Genomic DNA, 20,092 nt, shown 5'->3' with positions numbered 1-20,092 from the left:
TGTCAAATCCTCCTCAATAGGAATCACAGCTCCACAGAAGTTCAGTGGAGTGACACACTTTAGTGTCTCTCCCCAGTTTCTGCCTCCACCCTCAGTGCACTGCCAGGTACAAAATACACCAAAGCTGCATAATTCAGCTTAAGATATAAAATTCATACCTTTAGAGAACAAAAAACCCACCATCTGTTTCTATATGAAAGAGGTAGAACACCAGACTTTACATTCTACTCTTTTTCAACAATGCTGCTTCAAAACTATGTGGGATGTGAGAAATGCTCCTTGCCCAAGCACAAGGTCCTTGCTTAGCTCTCCTGGTCTTTTGAAAGACTTCTGACCTAGCAAAGTTCAAAGCCTCTGAACACTGTTTTGGGCATGCTCTGCCGCTATTTTAATAGCCAGGAGGTGCACCCTGAAATAGAAACATGGTGCTTTCATGAGCAGCTGTGAAGCGTTCAGCTTTCAAAAAGTGTAAGAAGCACCAGAAACATTTGCCCAACTGCTTCATCCTAATGTATAGCTTATAATTTACTCTACTTCAGAGCTCTAAAACAATGCTGCTGAAAATGTAGATATTAAAAGAATTTAAACCCACTCAATGCCTCAGAGCCTCATGACAGCCTAAATTAAAGTCTAAAGCCTTTAAATCAGCTGGGATAAAGGAAGAGCAGTAGTATTTCCTTGGCCGAAGTAGAGAGAGCCAGAGAGGCTATGGAGAGGTAGCTCTATCATCCTTAGAATTTCTTCAACCACATAAACCAAATTTGTATATAGATATTCGAATAAGTACAAATACACAGACATGCAGACATCTATGAACAGAATAGTTATTTATCCTGAAATTATATGAAGTAGTTAATTTTAATGTCAAGACAAAAGTTGCTTTCGAAATCAGCTGGCTAGCATACAATTAGCATTATGCCAAAACTATATCTAAAGACAATTAATCTCCAGAACTAGGGACTTCTCTAGTTTTACAAGAAATTGAAATTCCATCAAACTAAACAGTCTGTGATTCTGCTGGAACAATGTCTACTGAAGTGAGAAACAGAAAAATGTTCAGGGTTCAATACAACATGGAGGGAAGAAAAATGGCTTACTTATCTATCATTTTAACATACAAACTATTTTAATAAAGCCATGAGAAATGACACTCACTATGAGACAAGTCATATAATAAGAATTTATTGGATGTCTTCTGCTTGATAAGCTCTTTCTTAGACTTTGCCCACTGTATTTAGGTTCCTGAAGCTTTTGTATTGGACACTTCAAAACAAAATCACACTGAGATATTTAGGTTCCTGTACTACCAGCTTCACTAACAATGTCTGATTCTCTGTGTCTGAAAGCTGACCTGCCACAAGATTTGCTTTATAAATTAAGTCACTTGTCCCCTTCATGCCTTGGAATTCCATGGAGGCATTTCAGTTCACACAAAACCAGGAAAATCTGAGAAAAAAAACTTCCCAGGGAGTGCCTTTGAAACCAGATATCCTCAAGGGAAGAACTATCTATTCTAATTTTTCCATGACGCAGAGTCCACACTGGTTTTACAGCAGCCAGCCTGGAGACAGTGGTACAAGTAAAAGATGTCTCTGACAGCAGAATGCTGAGGCATTTTCTGCTGGAGAAGGGATCCAGCAATGTCAGCACACATGCAGCTCCTCTCCCCTGAACAGCCCTTCAGTCCTGCTGCTGCCACAGAGAGGGAGGGTGAGTTGGAGAACGTGGTTATTGGGACAGAGGAAAGGTCCCACTAGGCAACTGCAGCTGACATCTTGCCCTTGAGCATCAAGAATAGCAAGCTCTGTCTACTCTTTCACAAAGGCTTGAGCTGGCTAAGAGAGAAGAGTTGATGTATTGCTCACTGTTTTAAGAGAATTATCTATTCTGTCCATCCCTGTACTTACCTTGTTATCAAAATTTCAGCAGATGAAATGAAACATCATTCTGATTACAAGTGCATCTTCAAAACATCACTCCTGAGTATAATTTCCCAGTGACTAGACAGAGAAAACCTCTGATTTACCATCTGCTTTTAATTCCTTTCTGAGTGAAGATTATGAGCAAACAATCCATCTTTATGTTTCCTCAGTTAGTCTATTTAGATTCCCGGTGTCTGCCCACACATGACTGAAGGCACTACACACAGAAGCCATGATATCTAAAGTTGCTGGGTGACTTCTTTTCCAAGTGTACTGCAAGACAGATACATTAATAACTCCAGGAAATACCTGTGCAGCATGGCCTTATTATATCCTGCTAGGACTTAATCATAACTGCACAAGGATTCTGAAAACCATTATTTAGTTGAAGATTATTTTCTTTATATTAAGACACATTAAAAAGGAAACACTTAAAATTGCTCTCTTTCAAACTTTTCACGTTGCTTTTATGAAAGAGCAAGGTTATTAAGCAAATGCTTATTTTGACCCTTTGAAATGACCGCAATTTAATAATGAAATTACAGTTCTTCACCTGTCACCATATACCAATTTGTTAGAGGCTTTGAAATGAATTTCCGTGCAAATGAAAATGATTGTCACCATTGTACCAATCATAAAGAATGAGTTCAGTGTTTCTTAATAAGATGCAAATGCTGTGAGTTTTTTCTGATTAAATAATTCGCTGCTAAAAAGTAAAGAATTTAAAAAGGTAATATGATGGTGCAGACAGAAAGACAGCAAATGTTAGAGAAGGACAAAGCTGTAAGTGGACACAATAGCATGCCAAGACTACAGAGAAATACCAAAAAGTGCAAGAGTATGGAGTCTTTTAAAATCAGTATCAAGCTTCTGTGAAACAGCCTTCCAAAGTAGCATTGCACCTTCTGTCGAGGTAGGAGTCAGTTAATTACTTTTCAACAAACTTATAATTTTGTGTAACTTGTAGTTTCACATTTTGACTTACAACACATTAATGGCCAGCTAGAAAAGTGTTGTTCCCAAAATTGACACCTGGGTCCTTTAATCACACTCATTGCGTTTCAAACCTGGTCACAGCTGAAAATCCTCAGTCCAGTGACATCTCAAGTAACCAGATTCCTGTGAGGACTGGTCCATTAGTGTGCATCCAATGCATCACTGATATATGTTACTGTGTTTTGTCCCTTTCTGTCTCAATAGGACTGGACAGCAAGCAAGGAAGATGAATCTGACCCAAACTTTGTTTACTTCTGTCTAAATTGCCTTTAGGAAGCAGACAGAAAATATAGGGCCTAGGTCATCCAGCACATATAGCTCCAAGGTCTAAGAGAACCTCTTGCTTTTGTTCAGGTGTACATTTTTAAAGCCCAGTTTATCTTTCTACATTTTTTAGATTATCTTAAATGTGGCAATAATAGAATATGGAGAGGGGAACCCAGGTTGCCACGAGGACTGTCTGCAGAAGTCTTCTATTTTACAGCTCATAGGACCAGTCAAGTTGTGAGGGACCTCAGGAGGCCCTTGGACCAATCCTGTGATCATAGCAGGATCAGCCATAAGGTCAGACTGAGTTTCTCACAGCTTCTTCCAGGTAGGCCTTGAAATCCTCCTACCATGAAGACTTCCCAGCAAAGGTGTTCCCATGCTTAGCTGTTTTCAAGGTGAAATAGCTTTTTGCTATATCTAGCAGTGTAAATATTCCCTTTTCAGTTCACAGCTCTTGCCGTTCATTTTCCTACCATCTGCCTCAGCAAAGAGCCTGGCTGTGTTTCCCTGCTAACCTCCTCAGTAGGTGTTGACTGGTCACTGTTAGCTTTCCACTCTTATGAGCCCCACTCCCTCAGCCCCTCCTCACAGGGCAAATGCACCAGTTTCCCAACCACCTTGGTGATTCTTCACTGTGCTCCAGTTTATAATTTCCCTTTTATTAGCATCCCAAGAAACAAAGGAATAATCTCCTCTTTTGACCTAGCTGCAATCCTGTTAATGTATACCCACATACTACCCAACTTCATTGCTGCCAGGGCACACTGCTGACCCACAAGCAGCTTCCTCTCCACAAAATTTTGATCAGTCACATACTGCTTAGTCCTCCTCTATTCCCTTCAAAGCTAACAGTTTCTTCCAAGAACACAGGCTGAAAGTTTGGTGCTCCTGAAAGCAATGCCAAGAATGGCATCATGGTAGCAAACCAAGTGATTCCCTAAAGAGGATCACAAATAGCTTAAATACACTATGCTACATATCTCCACTACAGACATTCAAATCTTCTACTTAAACAATGAAAGCATATCTCAGTCCCAGGCAGATTAAGAAAAGGCATAAATTATAGATTAATTTGATCCATATTTGCAATGGAAGAGATGTGTAAGAAGTGGAAGTAGTAAAATAACATCTACATCCAGCTGTAAGAAAAATGAACTACACTAAGGAGGAAAACAAGATAAATAGTTCCTTATATCTCAGACAATTTTTAATCTTTAGTATTAATGTTCTTTTTCTACTTCCAATTACTCTTAAGACCTTATAGCAAACAATAGTTGAATATTTCAACTGTTTTAACAGGACAAGGGGAAAAAACCCTCAAAACCCTCTTTCACTCAGCATGCCACAGAGTTATTGTGCTGAAACTAGAATCTATTTTTTTTTTCTTTTGAGTATGCTAAATATACAAAAAAGACATTGAGGAGAGAAGTTAATAAAACTGTTTAACTTGACATCACTAATTCAGAGGTCCAGGCATTTCAGAATTCCAGACTGTGGTTATCTTTAATGTATTTAATTTTAAGAATCTTCAGGTTGATCACAAGCAATGCTACATAAGACTTTTTCCTTACATAAGAGAGTTTTGTTGCTTAGACAACCACTGTGTATCTGTCTGCTAGTAGTAAAGAACACTTTGTAGGACTTGATGGTTCAACATTGATTTTATCATATTGTAAGGCACAGACTCTTACTTAGATCTTTTAGGACTCCTAAAATCTTGTGATCTGCGCGAAGACAGCACTGAATAATTCCATTTCTGCTAGGTTAAAGCTAAACTAAACTCAAAGTGGATTGATGGTATCAGAGTGGGCTTTCATCTGAAAGATCCTTGTTTAAGGTCATAGCAACCAGACAATTTCTTACGTGTTTTTTCTTACTCATACCGAACTCAAAATACCTATTTGATGGCATGCCTTTCGTCAGACACTTCCACATTCTCATCAGGTCTCTGCATGCTCCTTTGAAAGCAGGTCCATTCATTGGTTATCTCTAGTCTAGGAATTACATTAACTTCTGCAAGAAGGTCACCATTATTCAGATCTCATCCTTTTAGTGAGCAGAAATTACTTCTAAATATTTTCCCCTTCAGTGCGCATGGCATATGTTAAGTGAATGCATCTGCAACTTACCATATTGTGTCAGACTTCTCTCACTTCAGAGACTTTCCTAAATTTTCTATTCTGTTCCTGTTTATCTTTTCATGGGCTCCTGGAGAATCAGTTGCTGATGGCTTCTGCATACAGGGACACAGATTTGTCTTTTTTCTATTTAACGTTTCTAATAAAGTACATTGTGAATCATCATCATCATCTCAGACCAAATTGCTCTTGAGTGAAGAAGGAAATGAGCAGGGTAAAACCTCCTGTCTCCTTGTGTGATTAGACGCATGCAAGTTACAGCAGCAGGAATACGATTCAGTTATGGCAAACGTAATGAAGATTCTTTATTCAGGACATTGGAGACTGTCAAATCCCCTGCTTCTTCCTCAGTCTTATTAAACAAACTGCTCTTCTCTGCTGTTACCATCCCAAGAACTCCTTATGCCTATGCATGTTGTGCAAAAGCTCCGGAACAGAACTTTGTCAACAGTAAGTATAGTATTTTTTTTAAATTAATTGCCCCGTTCCTGATAAATACCTCTAAATCTTCAGCAGTAGTGAAAACTCAGTCTATCTTCATTAATAATCACTTATCCCTCAATTATTTTCAAAGGCTCACATAATAGTTCTTATTACTTCTTTAGAAGATGCAAAGCTTTTCTGACATTCATTTTACTGTCAATACTAGCTTTGTAAATACTAGCTTTTTGAATGTCACTATTCTTTTCAAATCGTTAACATTTTAAAGCTGTCCTGTTTATATGTGCTCAATCCAAAACAAATTAAAAAATTGTTTTTCCTTCATAATGTAGTTCTGCTTTGAAGATATGGATGTATCATTTATTGTTCACAGACTTCTAGTAAAATCTATAAATAATCCCTACAGCAAACGCTACATCTAATCATTACTGTTCTTCAGACTTTGTGCCACACAGATATGAAATTCTAGCTTGAATTGCATTACAATTATTGCTGTTTATTTGACTAAAGTGCCAGGGTTAGTGGAGTCAGATTTCAGTCATATGATGTGTGGAGAGAATCCCTAAGGAAATCTAGTTATTCTACTCAAATTTGTGTCAGTGGAATCAGAGTCTGCTTTCACTACATCTGGAAATCCTGATTGTTATGGTTTGCCAAAAGTCCCAATTGAAAGATAACCAAGCGGGCTTAAACATATTGGCTGGTTAGAATCTGTACAAACATAAATTAACAACAGCAACTTTCCAAATGCTATCAAGAACCATTACATCATCCACAACAACATTCAGTGCAGTTTGGCTAAAAATGTCATTAAATAGATTTTCTAAGTACTTCAGACTTCAAGTAATACTAGAGGTGGACTGACATAATCATGCATTATTCATGTGCAGTCAATGGCATTGTAAAAAAAATCAGATACTTTGTCTGAGAGACTGACTGTTCTTTTGAGAATATCAGTTGAACCAATACTGCATTTTAAGACAAAAGTCTTTCAATGAACAGAAAATACAAAACTCCTGTAATGATATCTGTATCTATATAATATAAGTCTATGTCTACAGGCACAAACCATCAATTTATAATAAAAAAAAATATAAAATTCATAGTCTTGAGACAAAAGAGAATTATATGGATGCCCTAAAGTACCAGAGTGTAATAAGTCCTGCAATTTTCACAATCAAATGCAGAGGACCCACACAACCAGAGGCATTGATAGTCATATGACCAGGAAATTAAACAAATTTAAAAAAAACAACCCAAACATTTTATGCTATTTAATTATGTATCAGTATAAAAACAGGTTATTTATTACAACAAAGTGAATCTAACAGATACTTAAGGTTAATGTTAAAGATAAATAAGCATTCAGCGGACTCTAAAAGTTTATATGCAGAAGTTAGTGCAGTCAACTTGTATGTCTAAGCAACATCATGTCCACAAGATTCACACTTTATCACAGTCAAGAGTCCTAGCAATTCTGCTCTGCAGCATGACCCAACAGCACTCATGGTCAAAGCAAGAAAAGCATACTATGGTTCTTCGTGTTCAGGTACAACTTTAATAAATGCATGCCATGGCACTTCATGGTGTGGAGGAAAATTTTGTCACCATGTAATAAGGTACAAACTTCCTCAGCTGTAGCCTTCACCCTGTATTTACTCAAAACAAGAATGGATAGAAATAAATAGTTATCTGGGGTGTTAATGTCCAGCAAGATCTGCCTGACCAAAGGCCTGAGGAACTTGTTCAATATGGTAAAGTGATTAATGAGAGACTTGGGCATCTCTGCACCCACAAATCTAAGGTAGAGGGTGCATTAAACTCAGCCATCCAGTTGGAATTGAAAGCAGAGAATTTACTATCACCAGTGACTCGTTCTGCAGAGAGAAAATTTTTGTACAGTAGTTTCTGGGTAGTCCACTTAGGAGAAAAAGCAATATCTGGTACTCTAAGATAAGAATCTATCTTATGTTACTTTGCTTTTAGAAATCTTTTTACCAGTTGAAGGAAAAAAAGTTCTATTTTTCCCTATTGCTTTCTATCAAGTAATGAAAGATCTATTTTCCCTCTCACACAATTTTATTTTTCCATGCATTGAGAAACAGCTTCCTTTTAAAATCTCACAAATTGCTCCCAGCTTCCCCAACCTTCCAATCTGACACTGAAAAAGACGTTACCATTAAATCTTTCTAGGTCACACACAAATTGTAGTTTCCTATGTGACAGCTGAGAACAACTTATCCTTCACTTACTAGGTAAACACAATATTGCTTTTCAGAGAAAATCATAGCAGGAGAGCAAGTGAAGGAGATAGTAAAGGAAAAAAAAATCTATCAAAACAGTGCCAATTCTTTCCAAACTAAAACCAAAATCATCCAAGTCTCATATAGTACTCACTCATGTAGTTTTTCACAGACAGTTGCAAAGGAAGCTCACGTTCTAAGTGATAAGGTTTGATTAATTGAAATTAGGAACCTACAATAATTTGGGTACAGGGCTTATTTGGAGACTGCCACTGCTTTAAGCACTGCTTTAGCAATCTGAAAGTGAGGTCAGTGTGCTACCATAAAAAACAAAGAGGGGCCATAAGATCTTCAGCACTTAGCTCACATTTATTTTCTTTTTATCCTGCTGATGAAAGTGTTCATGTTTCTCTGGTCAAACTGGGAGGTACTTAGGACAAGTGACAGTGACGCATCATGCTCAAAGGCACAGAAACTTATCCTTCATCTCAGCAGAGCCATTCTTCGCACAGATGTTTCAAATCTTGAATGGGAATCTCTAAAATGGTTTTAAGAATTAACTACTATTGAAATGAAAACAATCTGCCTGTAGGTAATTTTGCATATAACAGGTGAAAACTAGAGAAAAGATAGTAACTCGTCTGTTGAACGAAGGCCATGGGGAAAATATTGCATTTGCTTTTCCCAAATAAACACCTGAACATTTACTGTGTCACATGAAGTGAAATACTGGGAAAGACAGAGCGAGGCATCCAGTTCAGAGCAGTGTCCTTGGTTGGTATTATATACTTCAGCAGAAGTGTAGTTTCATGTAACAGTGAGCTAGGAAAAAGAGAGGGCAGTCTCAGCAGAATAAAAATATTAACAAATACATCCCTGCAATGAGAGATTAATTGTGAGAAGCCTCACAAGAGCAAAGAGAAATTACATGCAGCTCACTCAGGAAATGGTTTTGCTAAGAAATTCTGTAGAACTGTGAGTAACAATAGCAACCCAGTTAGATGAGAGATCAGGTTGAGGAATGGAGAGACACTTTATGTCTGCAAACTCATATTTTCAAAATGTCTTTTGGAAATTCATCCTAAGGTAGTTTGTGGGAAAGGGAGCTCTATATCAAAAGGCCCACTGCAGCATCCTAGTACCATGGTCACGACTCCATAAATTGAGAATTCAGCAGGCACAACTTGCAGTCCTGTTCATCAGCCTTCCCCTCTCTATAGCCCAAAGATTTGACCCTGCATCATGGTGGGGAAGCCAGGCCCATCTGTTATTCCAGATCCCCAAATCCACTCCTCAGAGTCTGAGGAATTCCTGCTCCCCAGAAACCTTTCCAAATACTCAGCTCATCTGGTTGAGCATCCTCACCCACTGTTGGTTTCTTTCAGAGACAAGAGATTTCCCCAGCTGCCTTTAGATCAACCTGGCAGTTCCCTGTCTATCCTGGGGTGTGATGCCTCAACTGCTCTCTACATAGAAGATACTAGAAGTGACAGGAAAGGACAACAAGGACAGAATGAGGAGAAAATCTTATAAAACTTAAACAAAAATTTAGATTACCAAACATTTTTGGTAAATCCTAATTTGAATCTTGAAACAAAAAGCAGTTTTCAGGTGGCTAGGTTATTATTCCATATCCCAGAAAGGAATTGTTCAAAACAGAGTATAAAATCATCTAAGATAATTAGGTTTCAACTATTTTAATATATATTGGTCCTATTCTTAAGTTAAAAAGGAGTATCACCAATCATAGCTCAAAACCGTGCTGCTTCTTAATAATTCCTGCTGAGCAATTATTAAAAAAACAGACATCAGAGAGTGTGACAATTATAGAACCTATGAGGTGGCATATTTAAAGACTTACTTCCTGTAAAGAAACACCTGCATGAAACACCACCTGTGCAAGCTGATGTCTGTCAGACAGCGGCCCCAAAGGCTCAGAGCCTGCACACTACCTGACAAGATGGAAGCTTGAACTGGAGAGCAAATATCAAGCTGTTATCCTGTGCCAATGAAGGCAGCAGATCTTTTGAGAGGATAAACCCATTGCCTTTGTGTTGCTCAACATTCCATCGACAGCCTGATTTTTCCACTGGTGTTTGCATCAGCTTTTCAGGGCTCTGTTCACCTTGCTCTTGGAGTTCTAAGTGCAAGTGCTGAGTGTGACAGTGCTCGCTCCTGCATGCAGAAAAGGAGAAAATGGTCCTGAGAGAGAGGATGATATTACTTCAGGCATGAAAAATTGAGGAAACTGTTCTGTACATGATAAAGGCTAGTTATTGTTTAATGTTACTTTACACTATGAGTTTGAGATCAGTGTCACAGAGATCACATTACAGTTTGGGAATCCTTATTGTATTTGGTGATGTAGACTGTTTGCTTCATCAGGCTAGGGCATGAGTTTCTTTAAAAGCAATTTAAAAGTCTTTTTTGAAGACCTTGAAATTTCTGGTTCTGCAAGATGTATTCAACCAAAGCTATGTAAAATAACACCCTCCCCCTTTCACATATACTGGCTGCCCTGAGTGAGGAGACAATCCCAGAAAAGGAATGCTTCTGAACTTGAGAGATATATGCAGCCAAACCCTTTCATTTCTATCTGGGAGCAACACTAATGAAAGCAATAGTCAGAAATCCTGTAAAGCAAGTCTGCCGCTCATTAATGCAAGAACACTGGTATCATGATAAGTGTCATCTTGTTCAGCCAGAAACTTCAGAAACCATTAAAAAAATCTCAGCATAATCTTCCATTGTTAAGTAATTACAAATAAGAGAGGTACAGGCTAGAACTACTTTGTTTACTGAAGCAGGTGTTGCCATGCCCTTTGATATCTTTCACACATGCTTTTTCAATGAACAAAACCATGTAACATAATTCCAAATGCTCCATACTTTGACAGAGATCAGACCTTCCTCAGTAAACTTTGTGCTTTTCTTCTCTCTTGTAAAATTTCACCTCACTTGTAACCTTTTCTTTTTGGATACTTTTAGATAGTGATTTATGCCCCACATAAAGCAACTGAACAATTGCTGTGATTACTTAGATGGGAGAATTATGAGGCAAAGTGGGAAAACTAAATTCCATGTCTAAAACACATCAAATTCTACCCAAGTTTATATCTCTCATGCAATCTTCTGTACTACACTTTAGTTCAAGTTGCTAGAAGGTGACAAAGTAAAAAAATATTTCAGGATCACATAAATCACTGGGGTTTTACATTTGCTTGTAAAATCCAATCAATATCCACACATGCATGAACCTGCTTGCTTTCCTTAGAAAACATCTACCATGAATCAGTTGTAAAGCAGTGATTCAACAATGCTGAAAGCAGAAAAGTTTTTGAAGCCACATTCAGTGCAACAACCTCCTAATTTTTTCCTGCAAATAAGAACATTAATATTTTGCTTTACTTACTTTATAATAAAAACAAAAATTTAGTCTTTGTGCATGCACATTCAAAAAGGTTTTTTAAAATTATACAAAAGTATCTCAAACTGTTCCACCCACCAATCACCCAAATAGTTTGAATACCTGTCAATCCTGTATTTCTTTCCACAGAAACATGATTCCCTGACTCAGTACACATCACTGATCAACAAATTAAAAAAAAACAAACTAAAAAAGCATGTTTGAACTCTTGTCCTTCTTCCAGAAATCTTTTTCTTCCTATACTTGGCATACTAGCCTGGCTATTCACAAAAACAAGTACTTACTGTTTTTAGAAATTTTGGTCCTGAAAATACTACTCCTTTTAATAAACTAGTTCTGAGGTAAAGGAATTATATCAGCTTATAATCAGCCGGAATTTAAAACCAGAGTTTTTCTTTTAGAAAAAAACCACTGGAGAACATTACCCAATTTTACCATTACTGTCACAGGACTGCTGCCAAAAAACAAGCCACTTGGATCTGTCTCCCCCCAGTGCCCTGCATGAGCTGTGCTTGCAGAGCACACAGTTCCAGTAGGTACCACACAACTGATGCATCCATCTCCAACCCTAGATCCAGAGGATGTGCATGTGAGTGCATGTGATTCTTCCCCTGCCCTTTATTTATAAACATATTTCCATGTGTCTGTGCATCTTGCAGAGGGTTTTCCAGTTGGCCTGACTGCCAGCCTCTGTCCCATATTAAGGACCCCTCTTTTATACTGCAAACGCAGCCTGTCACACATTCCCTTGCCCTAGCCAGGAGTGTTAAAAGCAGAACCCAACCATGTCTAATTCTCCTCATTCTGATGAACACCACAACAGGTAACAGACAGATCAGCTCTTGGGACCTGATCTGTGTTCAGGTCACTGAGCTGCTTGCACAGTTCTCACCTCCTTCAGTCCATGGCTGGACATGCAGCTGCATTTCTCAGGATTGGTGTCAGCATGCCAGCATTGGAGGTTATCCACCCATGCATGAGCAGCATGAGCGGTTTGGACAGGTACATGGCAAGGAGAGCATTAACTGTGCTCAGCAATACACCAAGAGAAAACAGCAACACTGTTGGTGAGATTCAATCCAGAGCTGGAAATCTAACAGGCAGGAATACAGCTTGGAGTGCTACCACATGCAAACCCCCCCATCAGACATCAAGGGAGGCTCCTCCACAAAAAATCTTGGGGACATTTCTTCGGTTCCAGAGAGTCCTTTTCAGAACAATGAGCCCAGTGCATTACTACAAATACCAAAAAAACCCCCAAAAAACCCGAAACCAAAACAAAAAAAACCCAACAGTCTTTTCCAAAACATGTGTTACTCCTGACAGGCTGCAACAGAGGAATTTTCAGCTGACTGTTTTAATGGAGCTCACACTTATGCTTAGAGATTATTAATTACATACCTTTCAACCTCAGCACCAACACAGTACAGAGTTAATTCTACCAAAACTGCAATATAAGTTGAAATTCAACAATAATTTCAGTTGAAAAGCCCTGCAAGGTTTACAAGAACTCTCTGCTGTTCAGTATAGTCATTACTAAGCAAGAACAACTTTTCAATGGTTTACATGAAAGAAGGTGTAATAAATACCGCCATCCATGTAACTGTTTAGGCAGTTCTTTACTTCAGCATCTGAATTGAGAGGTTAGAGCAATCTGTCCGAATTTAAGTTTTGGTGGTTGTTTTTTCCACCAACACTTTTTGATGGAAATATCTCTATGCTATTAGCCCCATTATTTTCTTGCCAAGAACACATTAGTTCAGTCATTGAAACAATATCCATCAAAGCACTGCTCTTTACATGGAACCAGACTTAAATATGTGTGATGAAAACAGGCATTTTCTACACAAAGTAGTTGGGTCTAGTATGGGGTTACCCAGTGAGCTCATGGAAAACTCATTAGCTTCCTTTTGGCCTGGAAACTAGAAAATTAATGAAGATTGTCAGAAGTCACAGTGGAAATAGGATGAGTTTTCCTGTTTTCTGAACATATTTTGGTTAGGTGACATAGATATACATCTATGCATGCATATGTAAAATACTATATATGTTTAACACACCAAAGACTGATGTAAAACTGGCAATTTGTCTGCAACAAGAAGAAAATGTCCAATGCAGCTAGTAATAAAACAAAATAATCAGGGGAATCACTACCAATAAGCATGGATTTCCCAAGGTAAATGTGCATTACCTAGTGTTCAATATAGGTTAATCTTTTGTAATTGTTTTGTGCTCAGTGAGGGCACAAATGTAGCCTGGCTTCCTTCTCTTATGACAGTCACTGTTACTCAAGAGCTTTAGAAAGCTACCGCACTGTTAAATTTGCATAAAGCTGTTTTAAAAAGGAGACATCCAGAGAATGATCATGAGAGTCTTGTTTCCTCAGGAAATTAGGTTTAAGGAGAGGAAAAAAATTTAAAAAGAGGAAAAAGAAAGGGGGAAAAAAGAGAGAGATATAGATATATTCACCACAGAGAATTTCTGAGTTCCTGACTCTGAATCCTGACTGTATATTCATAGACTGTTCAGACACTACTGGTATAATATTGTACACAGTGACCAGACTGTTGGAAAGTGGCTACATTTCTGTAAAGCATAACAAGTGAAATACATATCCACACTAATTGTGCTTCAGAGGCCTCAAGTCTTTCATTTTGGAAGGCATTTGCCCAAAGCTTGAGCTTTCACTTCAATTTACTAATTCTGCTTAGTATTGTTCACTGCCTCTATTTTCCCCTGTCATTTCACTATTTTACTGGAAGTATTACAATTGCTCTTAAGGGAATACTAGACTAAATAAAACCTATGTAACAAGGGGGAAAAAAGTAATATTCACTTATGTTTCATTTCTTTCAATGTGTATTATTTGAGATGAATCATATTTTAATCTGAGATTTATTTCTTGTTTACTGCTGCTTATGAAGTGAGAAAAATCCTTGATTTTTAAGTGGTCAGTAAAAAGATATAAATTTCTAACATTCATAAAATGTTTTCAGCAGCATAATTTGTTATTACACCACATGCAACTGTGATACAGTATAGGGATAAATAGCTTATGGAATTCTTTGAAAAAGTCTAATACTATTGCACAGGATTATTGAGGGCTCACAGGTCAATGTCTAAAGAGTCAACAGATATATTAATGTATTTTTTAAGGAGTAACTTAATGCATTGGTTTTGGGGAAGATACTTATCAAAATATCACCACCGAAAGATGTCATTGTATTAGCTGTACCATAAATACTGTGTCATAAGAACCCTCAGAAAAGATCAAACCTCTTATTTCCAATATAAATAACAGGTAATTCTAAAATATGTTTTTGTATATCTATGAAACTAAATAAAGCCATTAGTGTATGAGTGTGGAAATGAAGACAAACTGTCCAAACTGATTAACATTTATACTCAATATTTTAACAACTCAGACTAAAAACATACCTTCAGAAAAATCTCAGCTCAGAAACAGTGTATGCATTTTAAACTTTCATTTTATTCCCTTTATAAACTATTCAATATTCAAATTGTTAATTATCTCTGCCTTCTGCTTTTTTTTTGTTACAGAGCAGAAATAATTTTATGCTTTGAAAGCAGAGTATTGTGCTTGCATTTTCACACCTAAGGAAAGCAGCATATTGTCTGTTCAGGAAAAAAAGAGTTTTCTGAGAGTATGAAATATTTATACTGATAATAGTTTCCTGTCTTAGAAGTCATTAAAAAGCCATTTTGCAAATGTCACAGAAGGAAAAACTGGAAAGAAAAGCCCACCCCAGTGTCATTAAAATTTACTTTAACAAACATTATTATGAGAAATTAGGACTATACGTTTGATAAGCAGCATTACCAAAGAATGAAAGCAGATTTATGTGAGCGTCCCACAGTCATAATGCCATGGTCCTAAGAGCTGGATCTGTGCACTGTTGGTTTACTCAGCAGTAGGAGCATGTTCCAAATCAGGCAGCGCTGAGGCTGCAGCACCGACTGCCCTGAAATTCACCCAGGCACACTGCACTGTAGAAGTGTTTATGCTGGCTGCAGAAGAACAGATGATACACAATGAGGCATGAAGCCTGCTGGAACAAAGCTCCTGTCAATGTTTTGTGAGCTGATCTGAGTTTAGAAAACATGTCATGTGGTTGCAGTGGGCTTGATCTGGCACAAGACTGAAAGAGATATTCTGTACCAGTTTCATTGAGCGTTTCTGGCACAACTTCCATATTAATTGTAGCTAAAAGTTTGTCCCAATTTCTAGGAAGAATTATTTACAGTAATTTCATGACTACAAGGCACACCCCTTTGACTAAAATTTTGATGGAAACCCGGAAGTGCACCTTATAATCCGGTGAGCCTTATATATGGACAAAGTTGGGAAATTTGCCAACCCGGAAGTGCGAGCCGCGAGAGCCACAGGGGTAGCTGGCGGGGCCACGGCGGCAGGGGCAGGTGGGGCTGCAGGGCGGCAGCCGGCAGGACCGCAGCGCTGCCAAGCAGCAGTGGCCCCCGGCCCTGCCGAGCAGCAGAGGCGTCTGGCCCTGCCAAGCGGCAGAGGTGTCTGGTCCCAGCAGCACCCCCAAGCGGGACTGAGCCCACCTGGCCCTGAGCCAAGCCGGTAAACCCCATGATCACGTGATTGTTACTAATTGGTTACTTTGTTGCACGCAGATCCTCGCTGCAAAAAAAAGTACGCTTTATAGTCTGGTGTGCCTTATGTATGGACAAAGTTCGGAAATTTTCCGACTCCCGGAAGTGCGCCTTATAATCCAGTGCACCTTATAGCTGTGAAATTACTGTACTTTGCTGGCTTTCCTTTGCACAGAAGCTCAGGTTTCCTATAGTTCTGATCTGTCATAACAGCAAACCTAAAGGGTCTACTTCTGATATTACTTATGCTAACAAAAATCTACAGGATGACTCCTTCCATACATCACCTTAATTTACCTCGTGACCAATCCTAAGACTACTTGACAGGCAAGTACTTAGGGGCCTTGTGAGCAAATATTTTATTTGTCTAAGACGGACCTACAATAGTGTCTTGATTTGAAACAGTAGTGCACTTTTGAAGCAAATCTTCCATTTTGTACTTTGGTTCATATTACAAATGGACCTCGGAAGTCATGAGCTAGATTCTTGGTCTTTGCATTGAAAAAAGAGCAATGAAGCTGGTGAACAGTCAAGATAGCAGAGTCTAGCCTGGAGAAATGGAGGTTGATGGGGAACCTTATGGATCTCTACAGCTACCAAAACATGAGTATTTCAATAGTCATGATTTTTTTTTTTCACTGTAAATAAATCAGTGAGCAGTTAATAGCAAGTAAAATTTTGAATTAAATGTATACCTAAGGCCTGACAAACTAATTCATTCTCCTTGAAATTCTCCTTACTTCTCCTGCTGGTGGTAGAAGCCATTTAAGTAGATGATAGATAATGTTCCTTCCTATTTGATCGATTGGCAACTACAGATAGAAATAGCATAATCAGGTCTCTAGTTTCCTCATTAATTATTTGGATGCACACACACACACACATATTTATACATATATAAACATTTGATAAAACAAAATTTACATTTTTGAAGCACTAACCTTTTATCTATAAACATGTGCATTATCTAATTCTCCTCAAACTGGTAAAATAGGGAGATGAATATTAATATTCCTTTTTTGGTTGAAGGAAAATCAAGAGACCATGATGAGCACTAAGTGATTTTTTCCAAGTCCATGTATCAAATTAACATAAGAACTTAGCTGCAGCTTCAGTGCTCATTCCCTCACTTCATGATGCCTCTAACTTGATTAATTTCTTATGACTAACCATTAATAATTCTGCATCATGCAATCGTCCGTAGGTAAAAGGGAAGTTTACCCTTAATAAATGTCAGGGAATCTAAACAATTTTAGTGTACCACAAAATGTATAATAATCAGATTAATTAAAGTGGACTCTGTTTGATCATGGCTATAACCTGATGAACCCAGTCAGTAAGTCTCTCATAGGCTCTAATTGCCAGACAAAATTACATTTCAAATGCAACAGGGAAAGACAAAATTTTCTCACATTTAGAGTAATTCTTTTTATTCTCTGCCAAAACCCCAAATAATGCTTCCTACTTCCTAGTAAGCTAAGTAAATAATAATAATAAAATGAAAAAATCTGTGTAATTCTCTGTAATAAACAGAAACCTTAGTAAAAAAAAAGTAATAATTTTCAGTGAACAACAAAAACCCCTGTAATCTGACAGTGAAGTAGAAGGAATTCAACTGAAATTCATCTGATCACCCCACACAGCTTTTAATCAGTCTAATTTAGCAAAGTACATGTATGCATGCTTAGTATTAATTTGATACTGCCTTCATGGTCAGTAGGTCACAAGGACATACCTGAGCAGCATACTGAAGCTGGGTCTTGAGTGGTCCAAACCAGTGAAGTAAATACAACATGTGAGGAGGTACCACGGCTCTACTTGCCTTCCTATACAGAGGCAATTTTTACTGGCTAACCCCACAGAGCCAGATATATGGCACAGAGCTTGAGAATAGACACCAAATACACGACTATCCACATTCTCAAGAAAGAAGACATAAAGGTCAGCTACAAACATAAGTTTCAAAGATGACAGAATTCCAGATTCAGTTATTTCAGGAACAATCTTAACTTCTCTTCCTTTGGTGGTGAGGCAAATAGGTTTGCATGTCCGCTCTTGAGTTGGACCCATTTTACTCTTTCAAAATCCTTAGAGCCATGGAGGAGAAAGCATGGAAGCTTTGAAAAGCTAATAAATCTTTACAAACAGCACATTGTGCTACATAGCTTAAGAGGTTTCACATTTTAAGCTTAAAGGGTTTTGGAAATCACACAGCCAGACAATAAAACACCAGTTTCTGTGTTAGCACTGTGAACTCCACCAGGCCTTAAATCTTTCTGGTTCCATGGGCAAAGCCCCCTTCCCCTGGGCAATTTGTGTTTGGAAAAACCCAGCAGCAGCAGTAACTCTACAGGGCCAGGCCATGCCCCTGCCTCTGGACCCCTCCTGATGCCACAAAGTACATTACCCAGCCTTCTCTGAAGTGGAAGAGGACGCAAGAACAACCAGGTATGGATGTGATCAGATCTGAAATTCCATGGACACTTGGAAAAACACTATAGCTTTGGTATGATTGCCCTCTTAGGAAAGAGAGAGGACTAGTCTCACATTTGCACTCTGCCTCCTAGCCCCAGGACAAGTAATTCTCTCTTTCTTGAATGATCTGGCCTGTCATTTCTGCAGATGGCAGCACTGATGGACTGCTAGCACTGCCTGTAAATTAATTTCCAATTAACTGTACCATCCCCTTGATAGACAGCACTAACCCCCTCCTTTCTTTCTCCTGTTTCTAGTGCCTGTGCCAACAGAGACTCGAGGTACCAGCTGCAGACAGAACATCAAATTAACCCTTCAGCCTTTTCTAATTTGCATTCTCCTGAGCTTGGTCTCGGTTTCAGTAGCTGCACCAGCTTCAGCACTTCACCTTTGATCAGTAGAGCTTTATCAAAACTTTAGCAATCCCTTGGAGACCCCTTCACTCCATACTCATGAGATCCCACCTGGAGAATTTTCTCCAACTCTGGGGTCCTCAGCATAGGAGAGATATAGAATCACAGAATACTCCGAGTTGTAAGGGATCCACAAGGATCATTGACTCTGGCTCTTACACGAATGGCCTGTATGGGGCTCAAACCTATGATATTGGTGTTATTAGCACCTTGCTCCACCCACCTGTGCTGATCTGCATAATCAGACATGGACCTGTTGAGTCCAGAGCAGGGCCACAAAGAGGGCTGAGGGGATGGAGTACCTCTTCTGTGAGGAAAGGCTGAGAGTCTGCTCACCCTGTTCACCCTGGAAAAAAGCCTGGAGAAGTACCTAATGGAGACCTACAAGTGAGCTGGAGATGGATTTTTCACAAAGGAATGAAGCAATAGAACAAGGGTGAATGATCCTGAAGGAGGGGGGATTTAGATTAGATATTATGAAGAAATTCTTTATTTTAAGTGTAGTGTGACACCAGAATAGGTTGCCTAGAGAGGTTGTGGGTGCCCCATCCCTGGAAATCTTCAAGGACAAGTTGGATGGGGGCTCTGAGCAGCCTGATCTAGTTAAATATGCCCATGTCTATAGCAGCAGGGTTGAACTACAGTAATTTCATGATTACAAGCCACACTGACTATAAGCTGCATCTCCAGGTGTTGGCAAACATTTCATTCTTTGTCCATACACAAGCCGCACTCAATTGTAAGCCGCTCTGTTGTTTGCAGCGAGGACCCGCGTGCAACAAAGTTGCCAATTAGTAACAGAACCGCGGCAGGGCGGGGTTTATGGGCTCGGCTCGGGCCATGAGGGCTCGGGGCTGCCGACAGGGCTGGGTGGCCCAGCTCGGCGCTGCCGCTCGGCAGGGCCGCTCGGTGCCAGCTGCCGCCACCGCTGGGCTCGGTCACCCTGGCCCAGCTCTGCGCCGCAGTGGCAGGGGGGGCACAGAGCCCGCCGGCACCCACGGCGGTGGTGGTAGGCGGGGATGGAGCCTGTTGGCACCCACGGCGGCGGCACGCAGGGACGGGAGCCCCCCCACCTGCCCCGCGGGGTCAGCAGGAGGGAGCTCCCCGCCTTCCCCACCCCCTGTGCTGC

The 20,092-nt window shown here is 39.3% G+C and overlaps 1 protein-coding gene across 1 annotated transcript in view; it reads right to left on the bottom strand.

Annotated features, from left to right (window-relative positions):
- LOC117004646 (poly(rC)-binding protein 3-like) overlaps positions 1 to 20,092 on the bottom strand; it is a 498,514-nt gene that overhangs the window by 257,254 nt on the left and 221,168 nt on the right.

The sequence above is a fragment of the Catharus ustulatus genome, chromosome 1 (genome assembly GCF_009819885.2).
Source record: "Catharus ustulatus isolate bCatUst1 chromosome 1, bCatUst1.pri.v2, whole genome shotgun sequence".
NCBI classification, from domain to species: Eukaryota; Metazoa; Chordata; class Aves; order Passeriformes; family Turdidae; genus Catharus; species Catharus ustulatus.
The sequence above is the reverse complement of the archived record's forward strand: the minus strand, read 5'-3'. Positions and strand labels throughout refer to the sequence as shown.